Source organism: Tamandua tetradactyla, chromosome 3, assembly GCF_023851605.1.
Source record: "Tamandua tetradactyla isolate mTamTet1 chromosome 3, mTamTet1.pri, whole genome shotgun sequence".
Taxonomy (NCBI): domain Eukaryota; kingdom Metazoa; phylum Chordata; class Mammalia; order Pilosa; family Myrmecophagidae; genus Tamandua; species Tamandua tetradactyla.
The window spans coordinates 160,511,711-160,530,073 of record NC_135329.1 but is presented as its reverse complement, the minus strand read 5'-3'; the positions used below and the strand labels follow the sequence as shown (position 1 = coordinate 160,530,073).

General features: G+C 37.1%; 1 non-coding gene across 1 annotated transcript; it reads left to right on the top strand.

Moving 5' to 3' along the window:
* The first annotated feature begins 1,311 nt into the window (after positions 1-1,311).
* On the top strand, positions 1,312-1,418 carry LOC143678384 (U6 spliceosomal RNA). Its single transcript, XR_013173196.1, has one exon. It is a non-coding gene; the product is annotated as a U6 spliceosomal RNA (small nuclear RNA).
* The last annotated feature ends 16,945 nt before the right edge of the window (positions 1,419-18,363 follow it).

Below are 18,363 nucleotides of genomic sequence, written 5' to 3'. Positions count from 1 at the left end.
AGAAGGGCTCTGAAAGAGGAACTGCTCTAGCTGCCCCCAGGGAAAAACCTGAGAGAAGCTAGAGGAACCAAATTCCAAGACCCCAAGGAAATAATGCTACTGACAGCAACTGGAAATGAAGGGGCCAGAGGCTCTATCGGAAGAAACACAACTTCTCTCAATCTCCCATCAAGAGCCTTGGATAACAGTACAAGTGAGAAAACAATAAATTGACTTTCTTGTTCATACAGGAGCCATGTATTCAATATTAAATTAAAAACCTAAAAAAAAAAAAAAACTAATGTGATTTCCAATCAATCACTTACTATAATGAGAATATCCAGTAAAAGAGCAAATAAACCATTTTACAGCCACTAGATTGCTTAATTGGGACCACAAATTTAAAGCAAAGTTTCCTGTATGAACCAGAATGTCCAGTTCCCTTTCTGGGAAGAGATCTACTAACCAAGTTGAATGCCCAGGTAACCTCTTCTTCCGTTTGTTTGTCCAAAGAAATGCCTCCAGGATAAGTAGTGTATTGCAAGCCGCATTGCTGCTCACTGGAGGAGATAAGCAGACTACGCCTATCCCAGAAGAAATCTTGAATGCTGTAAAATCAGAGGCATGAGCTAATAGAAAACCATGATATGGAAAAACAGTAAGACTTGGGGCAAGTGAAACTTAAAAAAAAACAGGCATTGTACATTATGTTAAACTATATCCACTTAGACTAGAATCCAGAGAAGGAATTGCTACATTAATAGAAATAAATATTTTTGAAGTATCAATACAACCCTGTCAAACTCCATACAACATTTCAATATTGCTGGTGTGAAAGCTAGGCACCCTAAATGAATACCAGTTTGTGCAAGATCTCTGGGCAATTAATTTAACTGTAGAAGACATCCATCCTGTGGTTCTAAATCCATATATTTTACTTACTTCATTATCTGGAAAGCTCTGTTGGTTCACTGTCTTAGATTTTATTACCTTTTATTGCATACCCCTGATCCAGTAGCTCAAAACTGTTTTGCTTTTGAATTGGAAGACCCCAGTTAGAGATTTAAGAGAATTACACTTGCAGTAAGGAATATTATTACAGTATGTAGAATGGTATTTTAATTGTAATTCATACCAGAAATGTAACAGATAAAAAAACACAATTCAAACCCTGAATTTCTTAGTACTACAAGTTACAAAGTCTTAAAGAGAAAAGCCTAAATTTCAAAAGAATCATTAAAATATTTAGGTTTTGACTTATCCAAAGGACACAGAAATCTATTGCAAAGCCTTTTGAAACTTTCGTCTACCACCTTATAAGAAGGTAGGTTTGTGCTCGCTTCGGCAGCACATATACTAAAATTGGAATGATACAGAGAAGATTAGCATGGCCCCTGCGCAAGGATGACACGCAAATTCATGAAGCGTTCCATATTAAAAAAAAAAAAAGAAGAAGGTAGGTTTGAGGATTCTTAGGAATGGAAGGATTCTGTAGAATTTGAATACCTTATTTTAGACTCATAACAAAACACCTGATAGGATCTGAGTGAGAACCTCTAAACTGGACTACTGAATGTAAAAATGTCTTCCAGAAAATAAAAAGATAACTTTTAACAGTCCTAGTCCTAAGGCCTCCCAGCCCCCAAAAAAACATTTTGACTTTTTCATACATGAAAAACAAGGGATTAGATTAGGAGCACTTACTAGAAAATTAGGAAATGTCAGATATCCTATCGCCAATTTTTCTAAATAATTAGACCGTACTACCCAAGGATGGCCTGTATGCCTAAGCAGCCATCTGTGACATTCTCAAAAAAAAGATGAAAAATCCACTTTAGGACAATCCACCACTGTGCATATGCCACACTATGAACTGCCATTATTAGAACAGAAAGGTGGATATTGGCTCATTGCTGGATGGTTAAATAAGTATCAAGCTATTCTACTAGATAATCTTAACATCACTCTAAAATTTTCTTCTAGCTTAAACCTGTTACCTTTTTCGAAGCAGGGAAGTGGAACCTGTGCATGACCGTAAACAAAAAGTTGATGACGTTTATTCCAGCCATTCAGATTTAAGTTGGCCAAACTTTAGAACATCAAGACACTGAGATGTGTACTGATGAAAGAGCTTCATGGAGCAAAGCCTTCAAAAAGCAGGTTATGTCATGGTAATTCTACAACACTGGAGAAGGGGGGCCTTTTACCAGTGTGCCAGTTTGAAAGGATTATATACTCTAGAAAAGCCATGTTTTATTCCTGATCTATCTTGTGGAGGTGGTTATTTCTTTTAATCCCTATTCAACACTGTAGGTTGGAAGCTTGATTAGATTATTTCCACAGAGATGTGACATGTCCTATTGTGGATAGTAACCTTTGATTAGGAGAAGGGACTCCACCCATTCCAGGTGGTCTCGCTTAGTTTACTAGAATCCTTTAAAAGCGAACATTTTGGAGAAAGCAGGCCAGCCACAAGAGAGCTGACAGAGCCCACACAGCCAGAGACCTTCAGAGGTGAAGAAAGAATACACTCCCAGGGGAGCTTCATGAAACAAGAAGCCTGGAGAGAAAGCTAACAGATGTCACCATGTTGGCCATGTGCCTTTCCAGTTGAAAGAGAAACCCTGAACTTCATCGGCCTTTCTTGAGTGATGATAACTTCTCACAGGTGCCTTAATTTGGACATTTCTATAGCCTTGCTTTAATCTGGACATTTTCACAGGCTTAGAACAGTAAACTTGCAATTTAATAAATTCCCCCTTTTAGAAAGCCATTCAGTTTCTGGTATACCGGCAGCTTGCAAACAAGAACACTCAGTATGTCTGCAAAATGGGAAAAACTTATTGCACTCACCAAAGCTTTTCATCTGGGAAAGGGACAGCAAATAAACATATACAGGCTCTAAGTATGCTTTTAATATAGTTCATGCTCATGGAGCCATCTGGAAAGAAAAGGACTCTTAAATTTGATTAAAAGCAAAGAAATTAAACATGCAGACATAAATTTAGACTTATTAGAAGCAGTCATGTTGCCTAAAGAAGTTGCTATAATACATTGCTACAGTCATAAGAAAGGAGAAATGGACTCTATAAAAGATAACCAAACAACATATCTAGCAGCAAGAGCAGTAGCCAAACTAAAACATCCATCCTTGTTATTGGTTCTTTCTCTGATACCAGACATAAGACTAAAAGATTTTTCTCCTCAGTATTCAGCATTTCATTTGCAAGCAAGAGTAAGGCTTTGACTTAAAAGAAATAGATATTAAAAGAATGGAGGAAGGAAGGATTTATAATAAAGAAGGAATAATTCTTATTCCTGAACATTTAACAGAAAGAGTTCTTATTTATTTATATCAAAGCACTCATTATGGAAGAGATGCCATGTAGCAGTGGCTGAAATACATGTTTATTATATTATACATATATTATACATATATTAATATGTATATTATATGACCTAAGATGCAAAAACTATTCAGAAAATAACACAAAACTGTTTAACTTGTGCTAAAAACAGCCTAACACCTGCGTCTCCTCTCCCCATAAAAGGAGTACAAGCTGGAGGCAGAACACCAGGTAAAGACTGGCAAATAGACATTACTGTCATGCCAAAAGCATGTGGAAATTATAAATATCTTCTTGTTTTTGGTAGATACATTCACAGGATGGGTAGAAGCCTTTCCATGCAAAACCGAGCAAGCTTCACGAGTAACTATGGTGTTCCTGAAGGAACTAATTCCACAGTTTGGACTTCCAATGTCAATGGGCAGGGGGGCTTTTACAAAAATTTCATGGGAATTTTCAAAGCAGCAGTGAACATATATAGGAATTTACATGTATCATGCAGCAGTGAACATATATAGGAATTTACATGTATCATGGAGACCAGAATCTTCTGGGAAAACAGAGAAGATGAATCATACATACCCTTAAGAAAATGGTAGCTAAACTCTGCCAACAGATTAATCTCTCATGGGACAAGGGGTTCCTGGTGGCTTTGATGTGGGTAAGAGTAGTACCCAGAAGGAAATTCCTTTTGGAGCCCATTTGAAATGGTATAAAGGAGACCATTCCTAAAACAAGGTGGCATATATACTGGACTGAATAAGTCCACGAATCAGAAACTAAGAGATGTAGGCAGTCACTAGGGGCCACTATGCCTTGTCAGCTCTCTTTTTCTACAGATGTTCCCTTATATGAATTCAAGTTTACATTAATGTTTCAAAAAATTTAAAGTTTTGGGGTGCAAGGGTAGTTCAGTGGTAGAATTCTCACCTGCCATGTGGGAGACCCGGATTCAATTCCTGGCCCATGCAATTCCCCAAAAAACAAGCAAACAAAAGAAAGAAAAAAACAAACAAAAAAATTCAACAAATGGTACTGTAATAATGGGATGCTCACATGGAAAAAGAATGAAATGTGACCTTCGCCATACTGTTTACAAAACAAAAACATATTTTAAAAAAATTGAAAAGACCAACATCCAACAGACCAGCTGGATCTATGAAATTTTATTAACTCCTTTTTTAAACTGATGGGGGTGAAACCATGGGTAAACCATAGTAAGATAAAAATAGTACCCACTAACCAGTTTTTCTCTCCTAGACTCCTTCACCGGGCAAATATTGAAAAACAAACTGCTGAGAACCGTGAAAAGAAAAGGAAACTGACAAACTTCTGGAAGGCAGATATCAGTGTGAACCCCTAGAAGATTTAAAATATATCTTCAGGAAAACAGGTAAGAAATTGTAACAATTAGAGCATTTTTAAAATCTGAATACCATTACATATGTAGAAAACCTTACAAACATGTTTTGCCTGAAGAGTGGAACACATTCACATTCACCTGTAACCAAATAGACAGAATTCTATATAAAATTATTAGGTTCTTCCTGGTATGCACCTTTGGCATATCCTTGTTTTGTATCTCTACTACAGTACAGCCCTAGGAACTCATATATTATCAAATATTAATGGTCTTTTTAATTTTTTTTTTTTACAGTAGGCACATTCCTATGTAGTTTCTATGAATTAATCAGATTGCTGGGTATGTGGCTGATCACCTATGTCTAGTGTTTCCAGGTTACCCTGGTGGATAATCACACCAAGCTGACTGGAAGGAACTAATAAAATTAACCAAAAGAGGTGAGAACAAAAATGGATTCTAGATACCATAAACATAACTAATGCAGATTCAAAGAAATGGCCAATTAATTAAAAAACCCAGGATATCAAATTTCTTTTCCTTTTACTATAACACTGGAGAGGACCATTCAATGTGCAAAATGTTTAGATGATAAGGCTGGGCATTTACAACTCTGGGACAGCATGGTATGGCTAGCACCTGGGTATGGGAGATTAAGCCAGGCAGCTCCTTGCTGTTGGGAAGAACAAAACTACTTCCAGAAATATAATCCTTTCAATACAAGGAAATTAGGATGGCTGCCTCCAGAGCAATGTCTTCAAACCATAATATGACAGAACAGTGACTGGTTTGGGACAGACTGAGTTAATAGACTTGATGCTTGCTGGGTAGCTGTGAATGGAACTCAATTATTATGCAGAACCAACTTATGGTTCTGATGCTCCTAGGCTGGATAGCCAGATGCACTTTAAGATTAACCTGGGCTCAAGGAAATATTCATAAAACTCTATCATCAGGAACAAATCTACCATTGTTCAAAGCTCGATGGGCTCGATCAGTATTTTGCTGGTACAATCACCTAGCCACTACATTTCTGCCTTCATTACGTACAGAGTATATTATACCTAGGATAGAAGCTCTGAACAATTTTGACAAGAAGCTTTAAATGATAACCTCAATAATATATCTCTTTTAAATACTGAATTGATTATTGCATAAATCAGTACTAAAAATTGAATGGCTTTAGATATCTTGACAGCTTCATAGAGAGAGACATGTGCTATAACAAAACCTGAATGTTATACCTGTAAACTTGATGAATGTGATAATGTAACTAAAGTGTTAGAGCATATGAGAAATAAAATTAATGCGATAGATACTCAACCCTTCTCCCTTGGAATATTTGATTTTATTTAGTTGGCTTCCCCCAGGAACAGGATCTTGCTTTCACTCAGTATTATAAGCAGGACTAATGATACTAATAATAATTGTAAGTATACTTAGCTTTAAAACTTGTCTCTGTCTCTTATCCCAATCCTGCCATAACTGAAATACTGGAAATGCCCTAATACTCAGCCAAAACCTGAAACTAAAGAATACGTATAAGTACAGTACAAAAAGTTTCATTCCCCCAACTCCTAGGGTGAGTGTCCCTTTTCAGCAGGAAAAAGTCAAAGCTCATTGTCCAGGTATCCCTCAAGATTGGGGAATGATCAAACAAAAGGGAGGAACTGTAACTGAGAAGTTAAGATTCAACAAATGATCATAACTCCTGAATCATTACAGAGATATTTCTTTTTACTTTTTAGTGTAGTAGAATAGACAGAGGAAAATACTTGAGATTTCTGAACTATGATCCAGTTGCCTTGATTTTTGATAATGATTTTGTAAGTTATTTAGCCTTTACTTCTGATCTTGTGATTGTAAAAACCTTGTGACTGACCCTCACTTGTACGCCTTTATCCAGTTTTTCAACTTCAGATTCTTATAATCACTAAAGATAACTCCTAATCTTTATTAATGAAGGGACTTGAGTCAGCCCAGAACTAACCCAATTTCAAACGTATCTTGATAGATGGAGCCGTATCTAACCAAAATGGGCCACCTAACATGAAAAGTAGCTTAAACTTTAACGTATAAGTGATCTATACCTCATTATAACACTAAAAATCAGCACCCATCATTATATTAAGGCTACAATTTTCTTACATACGTTCTGTGACCAAGCATGTAATCAATCTATGCAAGCTCAATAATTAGATCACCTCTAATTTCATCATCTTTAGTCACTGTGTTCTATTTCCTAAAACCTGTCCATCTTTTTATACCGTAAAATTATCTCCCTGTAGTTCAGGAAAACAGATTTTTCGGCTGATAGGCCATCTAAGCTCTTGCTTTGCACCTAGCAATAAACTCTTTTAAACTCTGTAGTCTCTGCAACTGGTCATTTGAGCACAACAGACAGAGAACCTACCACTTTTGATCGGGCTCGAAATTATCTTGTCTTAAATATCACAAGAAACTCTCAGATTTCCACCAACACACCAAGTTTGTTCCTACTTCAGGGTTTTTTAAATCAATTTCGTAGAACATTCTTTTTTCTCTTATGCATTCCCTCATTTCACTCAACTTCCCAGTCTAAACGACTCCTCAGACAGATCTTCCATGAAAACTTTATAACAAGTACTGCTACCTTCTGTACCCTTAGGGTAGTAAATGGTTTCTAAAAATAGAAGCAATAATGCCTTCCATAGCATATGCCCTTTAGTGATATAAATTTGCCACTTATCCCATCAAAATATAAAAGCTACGTCTCCTCCCTTTAAATCTACCAGCTTTGTGTTTTCTTTTGACTAATAATATGATGGAAGTTATGCTGTGTAACATCCAGGCTGTTTTAGTTTTCTAGGCTGCTGGAAGCAGATACCATGAAATGGTTCAGCTTGAAACAATGGGAATTTATTAGCTTACAGTTTTGAAGCTAAGAAAATGTTCAAAACAAAGTATCTTTTCAAAGAACAACTTCCAGTGACTCCTCTGTCACATGGCAAGGCACATGGTTACATTTGCTGGTCTCTCCCTTCTCTTCCAGGTTTCACTGATTTCAGCTTCTTGCTTCCACAGCTCGCTCTCTCTCTCTCTCTCTCTCTCTCTCTCTCTCTCTCTCTCTCTCTCTCTTTCTCTGTCTCTCTCTCTCTCTCTGCATTCTGTTTATAAAGGACTCCAGTAAAAGGATTAAGAGCCATTCTGACTGAGGTGGGCCACAATTCAACCGAAGTAGCCTCATCAAAAGATCCTACTTAAAATGTGTTTACACCCACAGGAATGGATTAGACTTAAGAACATGTTTTTCTGGGATACATACAGCTTTAAACCACCACACAGGCCTAGGTCTTAGGGGCGTCTCTTGGAAGACAGTCACCATGTAAAGAAGCTTAGATTAGAATATCCAGTAATGAAAGACCATATGGAGGGAGGGGCCACATTGAGGATAACAAGGTGCCCAAAACCATACTCGGAACCAAGACCCCAGAGGTATGTATGAAGCCATTTTGGGCAAACTGCCAAGAATCTCATTATCTTAGCATCAAGAAGAAGATAAATAGATAATATTTTTGATATATAAAATAGAGATAAAAGCAAGTATTCAAAATAAAAAGCTATAATCAAGTTAAAAAGAAAAAAGATGGCAAGGAACAGATTTTTAAATTTATTTCACATTATTGAAAATGAGATTCACATCTCATCAACTAAAAAACTCAGATAATTTTATTTAAAAAAAAATCAGAATGACTGCCTATATTTGTCCAATACCCTATGAATTTCTTAGTTTTTATTTTCCTTAAAACTAAATTCAGACACAACCAATTATTGTCAAACCTAGAACTTAAAAATCTCATTGCTGACATTTTTACTGAAAAAAAAATCTCAAAGTGAAATATTTTGCCTATTATAGTCCATAAAAACTCACTTCCATTATTTAACCTAACTTAGAACTGCTGTAATTTCACTAATCCATTTACTGTATACATGTTAGCATAAGACATTTAATGATTAAAATATTTAACTTTTTAAAAATCATCATATAATTTAGAATGAGACTCATCCCCTCTACTCTTTTAATATAAAATATTTTCTGGCATTTTGACTGCCCAAATTGAATTCTTCAGGAAGCACACTCTGAGCCAAATTTTAGCATGCATAATGCTTATTAAGCCTTCTTGAAATTTGCAATACTTGTGTGGGAGCTGCGAAACTAGAACAAGCCTTCAAAGTTACCTCATATTGGGCCATGATGAAAGAGTTTTATATTCATGTATCTATTTTTCATTAGAGGTGGATCATAACAAGTATAGGCCCACCCAATGGACACAATGTTGCTAGAATTCCATGCTGGTGGTTCAAACACTCTTTAAAGCCTTAGATGGCAGTGCTCACTAAGGCCCCATAAGCAGGAAATTCAGACCCATCCCGACCCATCCCTGGAATATGTCAGTTCCTCTCAACACTAATCACTGGCCCTTCCAGTATGTCTACTTATCTCTAAGTGGCCAGTCAGTCTCCTTCAGGGGTGGTGCCATATCAGACTTAATCTTGGTCTCTGTCACTGGCAGTTTGGTTATCTGGTGGCAGTAGTAGATAGATCAGCCTCGGCAAATTGGGGCCCATGTTGTTGGATTCATGCATGGATAGCCTCCCGCCCTGCTACTATGCCACTTCATTCATGTGCCCATCGTGCCAGCACAAAGGTGGTTGATAACAAATGTTGGCTGATGTCAGTTGGCCAAGTCTTTTTTGTTTACTTGGTTGTGTAGTCTTTCTTATATTGTGGATACTCTCTGGTGGGCATTAGTATATGGTATGATGAAGACTTCTGTCCATTCAAATGCCTTCACCCCAGACCTCCTTGCCAGCAGTCTTCTAATCTTTCTCCTTCCAGGTTCTTGAGCAGCTGGCCAAGCCATTCACCACTGACCAAGAGTCTATACGTATATAACCTCAGGCTACTTCTCCTTCCACACAAAATGGATGACCAGGTACACCATCCAAGCCTCTTTCCATCAAAAGGATTTTCTTTAGCTGCTATCAGTTCAGGTTAGACTCCAGCCCTAAATGCATCTTTGGGAGTGGCCATGAAGGAGAGGATCCAATTAATCCATGTCCAGATTCTAAAACTACAGAAATAATAAATGTATGTTATTTTAAGCTGCTAAATTTGGGAGAAAATTATTATTCAGTACTAAATTACTAATATGCCATCCATAAATTAAACGAGTTTGTTTTTAAATAACAAATAAAAGCAGAAAGTGTATTTTATATAGGAGAACATAAAAGGTAGGAGAGGACTTTGAATTACAGACTTGAGGATTTTCTCTAAATTTGGTAGGAAATTGAGAACCACAAAAAATTTTATCATCCAGGTAATTGTGGGATTTGTTTCCCTCTGGTTTATTAAAAATTTACTCTGGGTGCAGTATATGGAAAGGAGTAAAGTAAGAACATATAAAAAGACATCACGCTTTTCTAGATAAGGGAAAATGCAGGTTTGAACCAAAATTATAGCAATGAGAATGAAAGGAGAAAAATAAAATAAGTGAAATGTAAGAAACTATCTCAATGTCTAATCGGTAGTATTCAAAGTGGGGTATTAAGGAGAGAGCACTGAGATGGCATGAACAACCAGAAAACTGTTAGCTATTTAAAAGAATGAAGAAAGCAGGAAGAGTTGGTAGCTTAACATATTTAATAATGTATGAATATGAAGAGCTAACAGGATTTAGAAGATGACTTTTTTTCAAACCAGAAATTTGGAAATATGGATCTGGACTCTAGGAGATAAGTTGGAGTTAAAGATATTGATTTGGTAGATAGCCATATATCAAATTAGTTGAAATGTAGGAGCCTGGAGGAAAAAGAGATTGGGCTAAGGAAAAGACTTTGAGAATAAATCCGTATGGAAAGACAAAAGAAGAGGAATCAAAAAAAGAAACAATAAAATAGAAAAATCAGGTTATCTTGCATGAACGCTGAGGGAGAAGGTAAGTCAAAAGAAGGTGGAGCTAAAAATTAGAAGGACTAACAAAATTCTTTTACCATGAAATTTAAGAAATTACAAACCGATTAATTTCAAAAAAGCAAGAAAGAGAGTAGTTGGATTACAAGCATTTAGTGGTGAATGGGTGGTAAAAAGTTATGGCAGCAAATTTATTCTTTCTTTCAAAGAGTTATTTGATGGGGTAACAGTGATCAGGAAAGAGTGTGGGATGGGGGACAGGATAGGCAAAGGGAGGAAGAAACTTTGAAGCAAGAGATAGGAATTAACATCATTTCTTGTCAGATGGCTCCTACTTCAAAGTCACAAATTATCAGAGATAAGGAGAAACAGTGTTGGAGTTTGAAGAGGGCAGAGAATAGTTTAAAAAGCCACTGTGATGGTTAAAAAAGAACATTTAGAACATCATAAAGTGCAAACAGAGGTGAATATCCAGCTACATTAAGTAGTACACGTAACTATGTAACTCACTCAGTTATGCCTGCAATCTCACTATTAAATGGTCGCATGCCCAAACAAAACGGTATAGAGTCCAAAAACGGTATTAAAAAAATGTGTTTCATTTATTGAGTCCCCTTTTGCTCATCTAAAGTCTGAATCAATGGATACATAAGAATCTTCACCCTTATTTTTTCTGTAGTCCAGGCATATTACATGATTGCTATTCCTGGATCAAACCATGCCTCCAGGCCTTTGCTTATGCTGCTTCCTCTGCCTGAAGTGCACCTACTCCCACATTTTAGGTCTTAGCTTGAGTATAACATAATTTATGAAGCCTTTCTCCCACCTACTGATCAAACATTATAAAATTGACCATATCTTCTCTTACATTGTACCCTACATTTGAATGGATATATAAAACTTCCTAGAGAAATACCTTATTTTCAAATATAATGAATCCTAAAAAGTATACTAAAGGTAAATGTGGAAAAGCAACTGGCTTACAAAGAATAAAGAGGGTTACAATCACAGATAAATAATATATAAATACGTCTAATAATACCTCTCTTTTTAGACTAGTGATTTTGAATCCTTGTCAAATACCACAGTGCTTGTTTTATACCTAAAATTCAATTAATCAATTAGTTTTCAACATTTCTTCGCTGGGATATCACAATAGCATACTGTCTGTTCTTATCAGTCTCTCCTAATTTCAATGTATTTTACTCACACACCACCTTCCTAAAAAACAATATGAATTTTGTTTCTCTCCTACTGAAAACTCCATAATCTAGTATAGAAAACCTTTCAATGCAATTTTACTTCTGAGCTCCTCTCCCACCATCATTTTCATTAGCCTTATGCTCCTGCCACGCACCTAACACCTTTTTATACCTCTCTATGCCCTTCCATTTCCTCAAATATCCTCAACACCCACTCAGGATTTTTGAGCTGGAACACTATACCTCATTCTTTAGATCTCATTCACATGTCACCATGTCAGTGACTCTTTCCTGAGACAATGTTAGTTGCTCCATCCAGTATTCCTTTTGATATGTAATCCTTAGCTCTGAAGGAGCATCTGCATTGTAATTTTATGGCACAATTTGATATTCTTGCATAGTTTCCCCCCAGTAGACTGGACACAATGTAAATGGTCAACAAATGCACTTAAATGATTTGGATCTCCATTTATTAATACGTATTGCAAATAAAAGAGTAAAAGTCAATTATGGTGATTTTATTCAATTTACTCAACATACATCAAATCTCAATTTTGTACCCAGCATTTAAAGGCACAATATACTATAATGAACTGCAAATATATTGTCTTTACATTATGGAACTTAGAGTTTAGTATAAAAAAATATATAAAGTGACATTAAAAGAAAAATGAGGAGTTAAACCAGTTTAGAGAATCGAAGAAAGCCTCTCTGAGTAAGTAACGTTTAAGCTAAGAACTGACAGAAGAAAATATTTTTTAAAGGTTGTGAAATTAGTAGAATAGACTCTTACAACCAGAAATAACAACATATGGAACTCGAAGGCAGAATAAAGAATGGCACATAGGAGGTCCTGAAAAATAACCAATGTGGCTCAAGTGTGGCATACATTAAGGCGAGCGGTATGAGATAAAGCATGAAGCATGTACCAAAAGTCATATATTTAAGGAAACTGTCCACAAAATAATAAATTTTTATTTTATTCCAAACACAATGGAAAGATATTAAAGAATTTAAATCAAAGAATTGGCATGATCTAATCTGTACTTTAAAAAAAATCACTCCCACTAGCCTGTGGAGAATATACTGAAAGGGGCAAGAATGGAAGCAAGGAGACCAGTGAGGAAAATATTTTGGTAGTCCAGGTAAAAGATAACAGTGAGTTGGGGCACGGTCATAACAAGGGAAGAGTAGAGACATAGATATATTTTAAGGAAACTGTGAAGAGAATGGATAGGTTTTGGTAATGGATTGGATGGGAGCTTAAGAGAAAAGTATGTATTGTTGGATCCTTTACCATTAACCACTGTCCCCATAATGACTTATGTAAAATCTATGCCTATGGCTTATCTACATGCTGTGCCAATAAAGAGTGCTCAGGAAAAATGCCAACTTACGAAGTCAAAGCTTTTCTTGAAATAAGAGTAAAAAGTAGACTTTCGGAGAAGATGGCGGCTTAGTAAGACGCGCAGATCTTAGTTGCTCATCCAGAACAGCTACTAGGGGAGTAGAAATGATACGGAACAGCTCCCGGAGCCACGACAGAGATCAAAAAGACAGTGTACCTCATCCTGGAACGGCTGACTGTCTGGGAGAACCAGCTCTGGTGAGATCGCCGAGGGGAGCGGGCTTCCCCGGGCCGGGGCGGCAAGCGGCGAGAGTCCCTCCCTTCCTCCTTCCCGGGCCAGCTGGTAGAATTGGACAGGCGGTCCCCTCAAGCCGCGGCGGCTGGCGCCCCCCCCCGCCACGCGTGTCCCCCCGGACCAACTGGGAGAATTGGATCGGAGATCCCCAGGCCGCGGAGAACGGTGACCAGGGTCCCTTCCAGACACGTGACTTCCCGGTCCAGCTGGGAATGGTGCACTCTCCCGGGCTACGGCGGTTGGCGCCTTCCCGCCATGCTTGGCTCCCGGGCTGCGGCGGCTGGTGACCCTCCCCGCGTTTGGATCCCCGGGCCGGCTGACACTCTTCCAAGCCGCTTCAGCTGGCGAACCTCTCCCATGGCGAGAGTTTTCCAAAGTTAAAGGACCCACAACACCCTTTACTGGTGGGACCTGCAGACAAACGTGTGCCATGAGCGCCACCTACTGGGCAGGATAAGAAAAACAGAACCCAGAGATTTCACAGAAAAATCTTTCAACTTGTTGGGTCCAACACCCAGGGAAATCTGACTAAATGCCCAGACGCCAGCAGAAGATAACGGATCACGCTCAGAAAATTGAAAATATGGCCCAGTCAAAGGAGCAAACCAATAGTTCAAATGAGATACAGGAACTGAGACAACTAATGCTGAATATACGAACAGAAATGGAAAACCTCTTCAAAAACGAAATCGATAAATTGAGGGAGGACATGAAGAAGACATGGGCTGAACAAAAAGAAGAAATAGAAAAACTGAAAAAACAAATCACAGAACTTATGGAAGTGAAGGATAAAGTAGAAAAGATGGAAAAAACAATGGATACCTACAATGATAGATTTAAAGAGACAGAAGATAGAATTAGCAATTTGGAGGATGGAACATCTGAATTCCAAAAAGAAACAGAAACTATTGGGAAAAAAATGGAAAAATTTGAACAGGGTATCAGGGAACTAAAGGACAATATGAACCGCAAAAATATACGTGTTGTGGGTGTCCCAGAAGGAGAAGAGAAGGGAAAAGGAAGAGAAAAACTAATGGAAGAAATTATCACTGAATATTTCCCAACTCTTATGAAAGACCTAAAATTAAAGATCCAAGAAGTGTAGCGCACCCCAAAGAGATTAGACCCAAATAGGCGTTCTCCAAGACACTTATTAGTTAGAATGTCAGAGATCAAAGAGAAAGAGAGGATCTTGAAAGCAGCAAGAGAAAAACAATCCATCACATACACGGAAACCCAATAAGACTATGTGTAGATTTCTCAGCAGAAACCATGGAAGCTAGAAGAGAGTGGGATGATATATTTAAATTACTAAAAGAGAAAAACTGCCAACCAAGACTCCTATATCCAGCAAAATGGTCCTTCAAAAATGAGGGAGAAATTAAAACATTCTCAGACAAAAAGTCACTGAGAGAATTTGTGACTAAGAGACCAGTTCTGCAAGAAATACTAAAGGGGGCACTAGAGTCAGATACGAAAAGACAGAAGAGAGAGGTATGGAGAAGAGTGTAGAAAGAAGGAAAGTCAGATATGATATATATAATACAAAAGGCAAAATGGTAGAGGAAAATATTATCCAAACAGTAATAACACTAAATGTTAATGGACTGAATTCCCCAATCAAAAGACAAAGATTGGCAGAATGGATTAAAAAACAGGATCCTTCTATATGCTGTCTACAGGAAACACATCTTAGACCCAAAGATAAACATAGGTTGAAAGTGAAAGGTTGGGAAAAGATATTTCATGCAAATAACAACCAGAAAAGAGCAGGAGTGGCTATACTAATATCCAACAAATTAGACTTCAAATGTAAAACAGTTAAAAGAGACAAAGAAGGACACTATACACTAATAAAAGGAACAATTAAACAAGAAGACATAACAATCATAAATATTTATGCACCGAACCAGAATGCCCCAAAACACGTGAGGAATACACTGCAAACACTGAAAAGGGAAATAGACTCATATACCATAATAGTTGGAGACTTCAATTCACCACTCTCATCAAGGGACAGAACATCTAGGCAGAGGATCAATAAAGAAATAGAGAATCTGAATATTACTATAAATGAGCTAGACTTAACAGACATTTATAGGACATTACATCCCACAACAGCAGGATACACCTTTTTCTCAAGTGCTCATGGATCATTCTCAAAGATAGACCATATGCTGGGTCACAAAGCAAGTCTTAACAAATTTAAAAAGATGGAAATCATACACAACACTTTCTCGGATCATAAAGGAATGAAGTTGGAAATCAATAATAGGCAGAATGCCAGAAAATTCACAAATACCTGGAGGCTCAACAACACACTCTTAAACAACGAGTGGGTCAAAGAAGAAATTGCAAGAGAAATTAGTAAATACCTCGAGGCGAATGAAAATGAAAACACAACATATCAAAACTTATGGGATGCAGCAAAGGCAGTGCTAAGAGGGAAATTTATTGCCCTAAATGCCTGTATCACAAAAGAAGAAAAGGCAAAAATGCAGGAATTAACTGTCCACTTGGAAGAACTGGAGAAAGAACAGCAAACTAATCCCAAAGCAAGCAAAAGGAAAGAAATAACAAAGATCAGAGCAGAAATTAATGAAATTGAAAACATGAAAACAATAGAGAAAATCAATAAGAGCAGAAGTTGGTTCTATGAGAAAATCAATAAGATTGATGGGCCCTTATCAAGATTGACAAAAAGAAGAAGAGAGAGGATGCAAATAAATAAGATCAGAAATGGAAGAGGAGACATAACTACTGATCTCACAGAAATAAAGGAGGTAATAACAGGATACTATGAACAACTTTACGCTAATAAATACAACAATTTAGATGAAATGGATGGGTTCCTGGAAAGGCAGGAACAACCAACTTTGACTCAAGAAGAAACAGATGACCTCAACAAACCAATCACAAGTAAAGAAATTGAATTAGTCATTCAAAAACTTCCTAAAAAGAAAAGTCCAGGACCAGACGGCTTCACATGTGAATTCTATCAAACATTCCAGAAAGAATTAGTACCAACTCTCCTCAAGCTCTTCAAAAAAATCGAAGTGGAGGGAAAACTACCTAATTCATTCTATGAAGCCAACATCACCCTCATACCAAAACCAGGTAAAGATATTACAAAAAAAGAAAACTACAGACCAATCTCTCTAATGAATATAGATGCAAAAATCCTCAATAAAATTCTAGCAAATTGTATCCAACAACACATTAAAAGAATTATACATCATGACCAAGTAGGATTCATCCCAGGTATGCAAGGATGGTGCAACATAAGAAAATCAATTAATGTAATACACCATATCAACAAATCAAAGCAGAAAAATCACATGATCATCTCAATTGATGCAGAGAAGGCATTTGACAAGATTCAACATCCTTTCCTGCTGAAAACACTTCAAAAGATAGGAATACACGGGAATTTCCTTAAAATGATAGGGGGAATATATGAAAAACCCACAGCTAATATCATCCTCAATGGGGAAAAATTGAAAACTTTCCCCCTAAGATCAGGAACAAGACAAGGATGTTCATTATCACCACTATTATTCAACATCGTGTTGGAGGTTCTAGCCAGAGCAATTAGACAAGAAAAAGAAATACAAGGCATCAAAATTGGAAAGGAAGAAGTAAAACTATCACTGTTTGCAGACGATATGATACTATTCGTCGAAAACCCAGAAAAATCCACAACAAAACTACTACATCTAATAAATGAGTACAGCAAAGTAGCAGGTTACAAGATCAACATTCAAAAATCTGTAGCATTTCTATACACTAGTAATGAACAAGCTGAGGGGGAAATCAAGAAACGATCCCATTTACAATTGCAACTAAAAGAATAAAATACCTAGGAATAAATTTAACTAAAGACACAAAAAACCTATATAAAGAAAACTACAAAAACCTGCTAAAAGAAATCACAGAAGACCTAAATAGATGGAAGGGCATACCGTGTTCATGGATTGGAAGACTAAATATAGTTAAGACGTCAATCCTACCTAAATTGATTTACAGATTCAATGCAATACCAATCAAAATCCCAACAACTTATTTTTCAGAAATAGAAAAACCAATAAGCAAATTTATCTGGAAGGGCAGGGTGCCCCGAATTGCTAAAAACATCTTGAGGAAAAAAAACGAAGCTGGAGGTCTCGCACTGCCTGACTTTAAGGCATATTATGAAGCCACAGTGTCAAAACAGCATGGTATTGGCATAAAGATAGATATATCCACCAGTGGAATCGAATAGAGTGCTCAGATATAGACCCTCTCATCTATGGACATTTGATCTTTGATAAGGCAGTCAAGCCAACTCACCTGGGACAGAGCAGTCTCTTCAATAAATGGTGCCTAGAGAACTGGATATCCATATGCAAAAGAATGAAAGAAGACCCGTATCTCACACCCTATACAAAAGTTAACTCAAAATGGATCAAAGATCTAAACATTAGGTCTAAGACCATAAAACAGTTAGAGGAAAATGTACGGAGATATCTTATGAAACTTACAATTGGAGGCGGTTTTATGGACCTTAAACCTAAAGCAAGAGCACTGAAGAAAGAAAGAAAGAAATGGGAGCTCCTCAAAATTAAACACTTTTGTGCATCAAAGAACTTCATCAAGAAAGTAGAAGACAGCCTACACAATGGGAGACAATATTTGGAAATGACATATCAGATAAAGATCTAGTACCCAGAATTTATAAAGAGATTGTTCAACTCAACAACAAAAAGACAGCCAACCCAATTACAAAATGGGAAAAGACTTGAACAGACACCTATCAGAAGAGGAAATACAAATGGCCAAAAGGCACATGAAGAGATGCTCAATGTCCCTGGCCATTAGAGAAATGCAAATCAAAACCACA